This window comes from Haplochromis burtoni, unplaced genomic scaffold, assembly GCF_018398535.1.
Source record: "Haplochromis burtoni strain Fernald_Lab_line unplaced genomic scaffold, NCSU_Asbu1 Contig_192, whole genome shotgun sequence".
Classification (NCBI taxonomy): Eukaryota; Metazoa; Chordata; class Actinopteri; order Cichliformes; family Cichlidae; genus Haplochromis; species Haplochromis burtoni.
The window spans coordinates 223135-230733 of record NW_024582553.1 but is presented as its reverse complement, the minus strand read 5'-3'; the positions used below and the strand labels follow the sequence as shown (position 1 = coordinate 230733).

The window sequence follows — 7599 nt, the reverse complement described above, 5'->3', positions numbered from 1 at the left end:
TTAATATTGCAGTAAGTTGTCATTCAGACTGGTTTGCATGGAAAACTCCGCAATATGCAGCATGCATATCAGCTAAAATTAGCTAATTAAAAGTGGAAAAGGCATTAAATTATTTATGAGGTCTAGTTGTGTGCAGTAATGGAAGTTTTGAGATGATCCCATAAAAACCGTGCCAGCGTAGCCTGTACTTATACTTCTAATCTAATCTGGCTCAGGCTGGGAGAGCAGCATGTCATCAGGGATGATGATTAATATGTATTCAAATTCTGAACACATTTTAACGACCACAAAATCACTGTGATTTTCACTTTTGAAGCTAAGTCGCAATTCCGTGGCCTACATACTAAACTTAGAAGATAAAAACAAAGGATTGATCCTATCGCGCTGATATTGATGTGATACCAACACCAACACTGGTTGCCTGATACCACAAAGGTCATAAAACACAATAAATTTCCAATTATCCTGATTTAGTGTCTTCGTGTTTTGCAGAAATTGCAACAATTCTTTCCATTTTATAAGCATATATTGAACAGCTTGCACTGGAGGAAATACTAGAACACCTAAAGTTTTCCTGGAATTGATTGCAGATTTATTAGCCCATTATTTACCATCATATGCTTGACTTCAACCCTTACCATCATCCACTTCCAGCTCACTGCATTACAAATAATTGAGAAAGCATCTCTGTAGCCTTGGGTGGCATTGTTGTAGCTGTACAATTTATTAGCTAATCAGCAAGACAGTGCCAGATTCTGCTGCTCATGAATATCAGGGTGGAATGAAAACCAGAACATGAGCTTTCATTAGAGAGTTTTGACTCTTTCAGTCGTTCTACATCTTCAGAACACACATAGAGTTCAAATGGGAACTCCCAAGCACTTCCAGCTGGCAACACTTTGGGATAATGATGCTGGATTCCACACAAATGAAGGGTCTAAATACCACCAGAGAGGCACCTGAACCACCTCCTTAATGCACAGACATGCATACATGTATGACTTCCAAGTCATAGCTTCTCTCTGTGGGTTAATCACACATGCACTACATACCAAGTGGGAAAGCCAATTTCCCACCGTCATTCCTGACAGTCACTGCTGTCAAATGTAAGCAGCTACCCCCCAAGAAATCCCACATCAGGTCAACAGCATCCCCCCACAGAGCACACATCCTTTGAGTCTTCAGCAGCGCAGATTGGGTTACAGCTGATTCCAAGCTGCGACCTCAAGGTATCCTCATTTAAAAACTCTCCGTGGTTGAGTCATCAGTGTGAGCTCGGAAGAGGCCACCTTCGGCGGCGTAACGTCAAAATGATGGATGGGACAATAATACCGATAGAAGAGCTATTGATAGCTCTCTTTCCTTAATGTTGACATGTTGATATTCACACCCCAAGCACTGTGTCACATGGGCAAAGAGAGGGCCTGCACTCGTGCACACACAGTGGACAAGGACATGATGGTATTATACCCATTAATATCACTTCCGTTCCCACTTAGGTCTTCGGGTCTTGAAGTGACAGCTGAGCCCTGGGCAAGTGAATGTGCGAGATGTATACCACGATGCCGCCGTCTTGACTTCAGTTGAGCTGGCAGAGGGAAAGTAAACATGCGGGGTTCCCCAAGAGACTGCTGTTGTAATTGGGGGTGTGCTAAAATGGGCTCGAGTTGTTTATTTTTTTTTATTTTTGACCCTAATTGCTCCACATTATTGTTTAACAACAGTTGAGATTGCTGGAAGTCTAGATAAGGGGCATAATCTGTTTAAGGTTCTGCTCCATTCACCTCCACGTGAGCTAATTATGCTTAATAATTTAAGTATTTAAAGGTTATATAGACAAATGTGAGCCAACACTTCCTGAGAGACTGAAAACTCAACCAAGCAACAACCTTTTGGGATAAAAAATGAAGTTAAAAGGCTTGACGCTAGCTTCAGGAGTAGCATGTTTTTATTTAACTCGCCTGTTTAAACTGTATTAAGGCTTTGAGTGAAACTTGGGTGCTATGTTATCTTGTTCAGCACTACGTTTTGGCTAAGTTATTTCAGAGTGAAAACAGGACATCAACATCCTTGCAACTTGTAAAATTGGTAGTTTTACTGTGTTTGCATTGAATATTCTCATATTTAGCAACCATTTACAAATAGATGCGATAGTTTTGATTGCAGTTGTCTGAGTTGATGCATCTTTTAGCAATAAGGGACTCATCTCAACTGGTTTTCAACTGGTTGCATTGTGTATTCTGGTTATATTCCTACATTGCTATTTCATTTTGCATTTAAATTGACATCCTGTAGCATCTATGTCACTATTTATATAACTGAATCAAGTGTACAAGGTTATTGAGTATGTAGATGGCAACAGATTTGCAGTTTTTGCTTATTTATCGCAGATTCACTCCATTAATACAAACAGATTGCATCTAATTTGAAACTTGAGCTTATTCAATCAAGACTGACTGTGCGTTATCCTCATTTTATGTCCATCTTGATGCATGAAAGTCCATTTGCAGACAGCAACTGACTGCGAGTGGTTGCAGACCTGGATTCTACGGTGGCCCTGAGAGGTCAAATGCACTGCCTAATAGCACACATGTATCTATAGTATTATATGACTGATGCGTTTAAGCACATGTTATTTTATGTCTGTTCCTGCTCACAGTTCAGATGAATCCTCAGCTTCTTTTAAGTGCACCTGAGTGCAATCCTTCACATGCTTTGGTTTCTGTTACATCACATCATTGTCTCCCCAAAAGACGTTTTTGTGTTTCATTTTTTTCCATTTCCATTGTGTTTCATTCAACTTTTGCTGTGTTTCGTGTGCTTTTGTGGCATTTTTTCTATTTGCTGGTGTTTTCTTAAGTTGCTGTGCGTTAAACCTCTCAGAATCCCGTCTTAGAAACAACCATTTGAAAGGCAACTCGATCCGAAGTTCAAGTAAATGGTAAATGGTAAATGGCCTGTATTTATATAGCGCCTTACTAGTCCCTAAGGACCCCAAAGCGCTTTACATATCCAGTCATCCACCCATTCACACACGGTTGAGCTAATTTTAGTCGTGCTGCACTCTCCAACCAATTTGTGTCTGTAGCCTTAAAGATACTGACACAGTTTAAACACAGTCTAAACATTTACATCCTGTTTTTGCTCAGAAAATTAGCATCCCATTTATTGTCACAGTACAATACACATCCCAGTTATTAACCACTCTGGATAGAAAGAACTAATGTTAGCTGATAGCATCCTTCTTGTCCAAATATGGTCATTTCTTTTAACATTCTTGTTTAAAAAACAAACAAACAAACAAAAACAATTGTAGAAACCAAAATGCCAAACTGAGGGTTTCAAAATATCAGCAAAAAATTGAGTGGGTGACATCAAAGTGCCTTTGCGCATCTTTAAAATACAGTCTGTGGGTTCTACAGATATTAAAATGTCAGCGAGAGCTCATAAGTTCTGCATGTTAAAAAGTTTCTTACGCCCACATTTTCTTCTATAGGCCAGCAGGGGTGAACTCCTCGGGTCCTTAGTAAACAGTTTCCTATGTCCTATATTTAAATTTAAAGTATTAATAAATGCAACGTTATGTTCATTTTTATAAATTGTCATCTTCTTGTGTATCCAGCAGAATGATAAAGCTTTGTGGGGCCTAACTTGTGATTGATAACTTATAGTATGAGCAAAGAGTCCCCCTCTGTGCTCATGACGTCTGCTTTTAAAAACTAACAGTGAGAACGCTCACCTCAAGGATTAAAAAATAAGACTTTGCAAATCAGTCAGTGCTAACAGAGTGACTTTATCTGTGATTAAGTGCCAACAGAAGATTTCATTACATTCTGGTGAGTTTCCTTGTGTAGCTATAGTGAAAAAAAGATGGGAAAAGCAGTAAATGAAAAACAAATAATCCAAACAATATGGCAAAGTGATCTGTTTAATTCAACAACTTATCTGAACCTATAACACAGCACAAAGAAATCCCGACATGAAATGATAGTATTTTTTCTTTGTGTATTTTACTTTATTTCAGCTGTGAGCTACAGACTTAAAAAAAATGTGTCATCACGCTGAAATCTGTTTGATTAGTCAAAAACGTTAATAATGATGATCGGTACTGTGTTAGTTCATATATAACGCTGCTTACTTGGGTAACTGAACGAAACAGCCCTAATCTTAACAGTAACACTTGTTTTCATGCTAAGACATACATGTCTCCACGGTGGCCACGCCAGCTGATCCAGTTATATCGTGGAAATGCTCTCTTGCTTACTGCCATACAAACAACCACGAATCTTTTTTTGTCTCAGAAAATCTGAGGCTGATAAAACGTCAACAAAGGTGCACCTGGTGGAAATCCACTCAACTCACCAGCTTAATTAGTGACATGACTGGGTATCATTTTCACGTTATCTTGCTCTGAGGTAATGCAGAGCCGCCACTAGAACCCCGTGATAAGGAAAATGTTCAGTACTATAGCGCCACCTAAGTGTGAGTTGCGTTTATGTACTTTGGGGCATGTGGCAGATTTTTTCTTTTTTTTTTAAAGGCACAGGTTATTAGTCTGACTGAGTATTACACGGTATTCGCCACAAGAGGGAGGCCCGTCTCCACTGAAAGCCAATTGGGGGTTTCCCCTCCGGATAAGGTAAGCATCTCTCCTTGCGCCCGACAGCAGGGGTGCCAAAAAATGAAGCGAGGAAACAGTCGGAGGCTGACATTTTCTCCAGGGTGTCCGCCACAGGGAACCTAGTGCCGAGAGCCCCCGGGCTTGGAACAGACAGACGGGGTTGTTTTGCAGACACAATCAGCAGACTGATCCAAGTGCAACAACTAAAGGACCGAGGAGAGCTCCCCGCTTGAATCCCATCTGACAGCAAGTGAGTGTGTTGCCTGTTGTTAGTCTTGCTTTCTTTCATTCTGTCTTTAACGCAGTCCAGCCTCTCCCACTTGTAACTGCAGAGATAATCTACCTAGATTACTGGCTGGATGGTGGAGCTCCTTTATTTCACAGGAATGCGTCAAAATTGTCCCCTCTCTCAAATAAAACGCGTGAACATGGACTGCACTGCCCCCCTGTAAACAGAAACGCTGGCAGCAAAATGCCCCTACTTGTTTTTTCCTCCTTTTAACAAACCAAAGAGTTTGAGTATTTTGTGTTTCGGACAGTTTGTTGGAACAATTGATGAAGGCCTGCTGTGTTTGTGTCAGCTTCTCTCCATTTGCTGCCCTACTTTCTCAAACGTTTAGCACTAAACTCAAGTATTTTAATTCAAAACACTGGAGAATATTTGAAGCGCCTGTATCGATGTTCAATCTGCAAATCTGAGAGATTTTAATAAGACTGGGATAGAAATGCATCCGAAATATTAAGATTTACTACAAGATCCCATTTAGAAGCTTAACTCTTGGAGAGTTATTTGGAAAGAGTGGAGACAAACCACCTGAGATTAAGAACTAAATTGCTCTTATATAAATAAATAAAGTATTAATCGCTGAACAAAAGGAGTCAGATAAACCTTTGTGTTTTAAGTTTTCTGGAAGCAAATCGAAAAATCCCAATACTCTGTCTCCACTGCACGGCTCCCCTGTATGCTTGCCCTTGCTCGTCACTTACTTTCATCAGACTTCATTAATTTTAGCCCACTTTCTGAGCCGTTTTCCCCTTTGTGTTTAAATCCATTAACTGATTTGAGTAATTTCCTTTTCCCCCCTCTCCGTGTCTCATTGTGTTCACTGATACTGTTAATTAGTATTGGCTGCAGGTGTGCTCCGTGGGCGTAACGCACGCGCACGGGGTTGGGGGTTAATGCCTATTAATTTTAATTATCCGCGGCTTTGAATTCGTGTTTGAACGGTCTTTGTTTGAGATGAATTACTGGATGAAGGCAGCGCGGTTCCGGGCCCGGGCCAGGCCAAGCTGGGCCATGCCGTGCTGTGCTGTTCCCCCCAGAGGATGGTACAGTAAATCGCCTACAGGAGGAATGTTGATCAGCTTACAGCGGGCCAGGAGGTTCTCGGGATTTGATCGACCGCGATACTAATGACCGGCCTACCCACCGGTAGGCAGGCTGCACCTGCAATAACACGTAGAGCAACACGCGAGCTGTCGCCTATAAATTACCTGGAATTATGAAGTGAACTGCGGCCCGTCCTCGCGGTTCTGCCGGGCTGGTTTTACACGTGTGACAAGTTATCCTCTGTGCTTACATTAAATGAACTCTGCCCAGAAGTCCCGACACGGCCTATTTTATTTGGCCGTTTTGTGATAAACGTCAGCGGCTCTAATTGCCGTTACCTACGTCTGCGATACCTGCTTTAATTCTCAAATCCCCGAAAATCCATTTGCTCCCCCAGTGCGCCTTTGGGCACGCGCTCCCCAGACGGGCTGTATAAAATTGCCAGCACTCATCACGACAGACCGCATGCTCTTTAAAGTCACATGAAGGCAGTTAATGAGTTAATGCGATGCTGTCATAGCCGAGGGCGCAGGTCCACATTTTCTCTGCCAGAACGAGCCTCTTTTTACACAAGCGCACAACAGGCAGTCCTGGTGTGTTTGATTCCATGTTACTATTATTAATAAAGGGAGGGAAAGTCGGTGCCTCGACGCAAATAAATCCCGCGTGTGCTGGACTATTATTGGGATTAATAAATCACAACATTCTGCATCTGCCTCTTGTTTGTTTGGCCCCCGCTAACCCCTGACTCTGTTTCAACAAGTTCAGCGTTGTGCGCTCATTACGACCTCCATATGGCTGCCTGTGAACACAGCCCAGCACGTAGCGTTTAGAGCAGGCAGCAGAGTAACTGCCGGTCCGTAAAGTGGCGGAGATGTATTTGTTGTAAAAGTGAGACCGTGGAATGAAATCAAATGATATAAGTAGTGTTTTTCTTCGCGCATATTTATTTCTTTTATTAATTGGGCGCCTCTTCAAATTACAGGAAAAATGAAACTTAAGTTATCCAAATACTGTGCGCTATTGGACATGCAGATCTCTCTCTCACACACACACACACCCACACTCTCTCACACCCACACTCTCTCTCGGGTGCGCTCTTTCTCTCTTGGTTTTGGGGGAAATCTGGGTTTGATTTTAACGGGGAGTAGCCTAACCCGGGCTCTCTTTACATATGGATGTACTGGACGCTCTTCAGTCGCTCTGAGCTTCGGACGGGGATGAGTTCGGTGGTTCATCTCTCCTCCCGCCGCTATCTTCTCACTTGTGCTTAACTATTTTTTTAAAAGGAGACGAACGTGAGAAAGTACGCCTCACTTTTTCCCCCTCGTTTGGAGAGGACGGTTTTTGACGGAGCACGAAGCTTGATGCTAAGGTGGATCTCTCGCTTGTAGGACGTCTTTTAAAAGTACGAAGTCAGCGGCTCTACCGTCTTGTGACACTGGGGTAAGTTTATAATTTGCGGCTCACCGTGCCTGTTTGTTCCACACACCCGGCGTGTGCGCGTCTCTGCGGAGAGCAGATCTCAATTTTACGCACCGCTTATTTTCCTAGTAAGTGACTCACGGCGCTCGCTGTGACGGGCTGTCCAAACCTGCTATTTGTTTTAAACGCAGGCAATGACTGTTATTACCGCATTACAGACTGA

General features: G+C 42.3%; 1 protein-coding gene across 2 annotated transcripts in view; it reads left to right on the top strand.

Moving 5' to 3' along the window:
- Nucleotides 1-4513: 4513 nt before the first annotated feature.
- The window catches only part of ntn2 (netrin 2), a 44467-nt gene continuing 41381 nt past the window's right edge, over nucleotides 4514-7599 (top strand). The window contains exon 1 of one of the 2 annotated variants that reach the window (XM_042226009.1): nucleotides 4514-4871. The gene's annotated coding sequence lies outside the window, so the exon portion shown is untranslated. Of the gene's footprint in view, nucleotides 4872-7025; nucleotides 7398-7599 lie in introns of those variants that run through there. The other variant, XM_005935521.3, reaches the window with a different exon arrangement.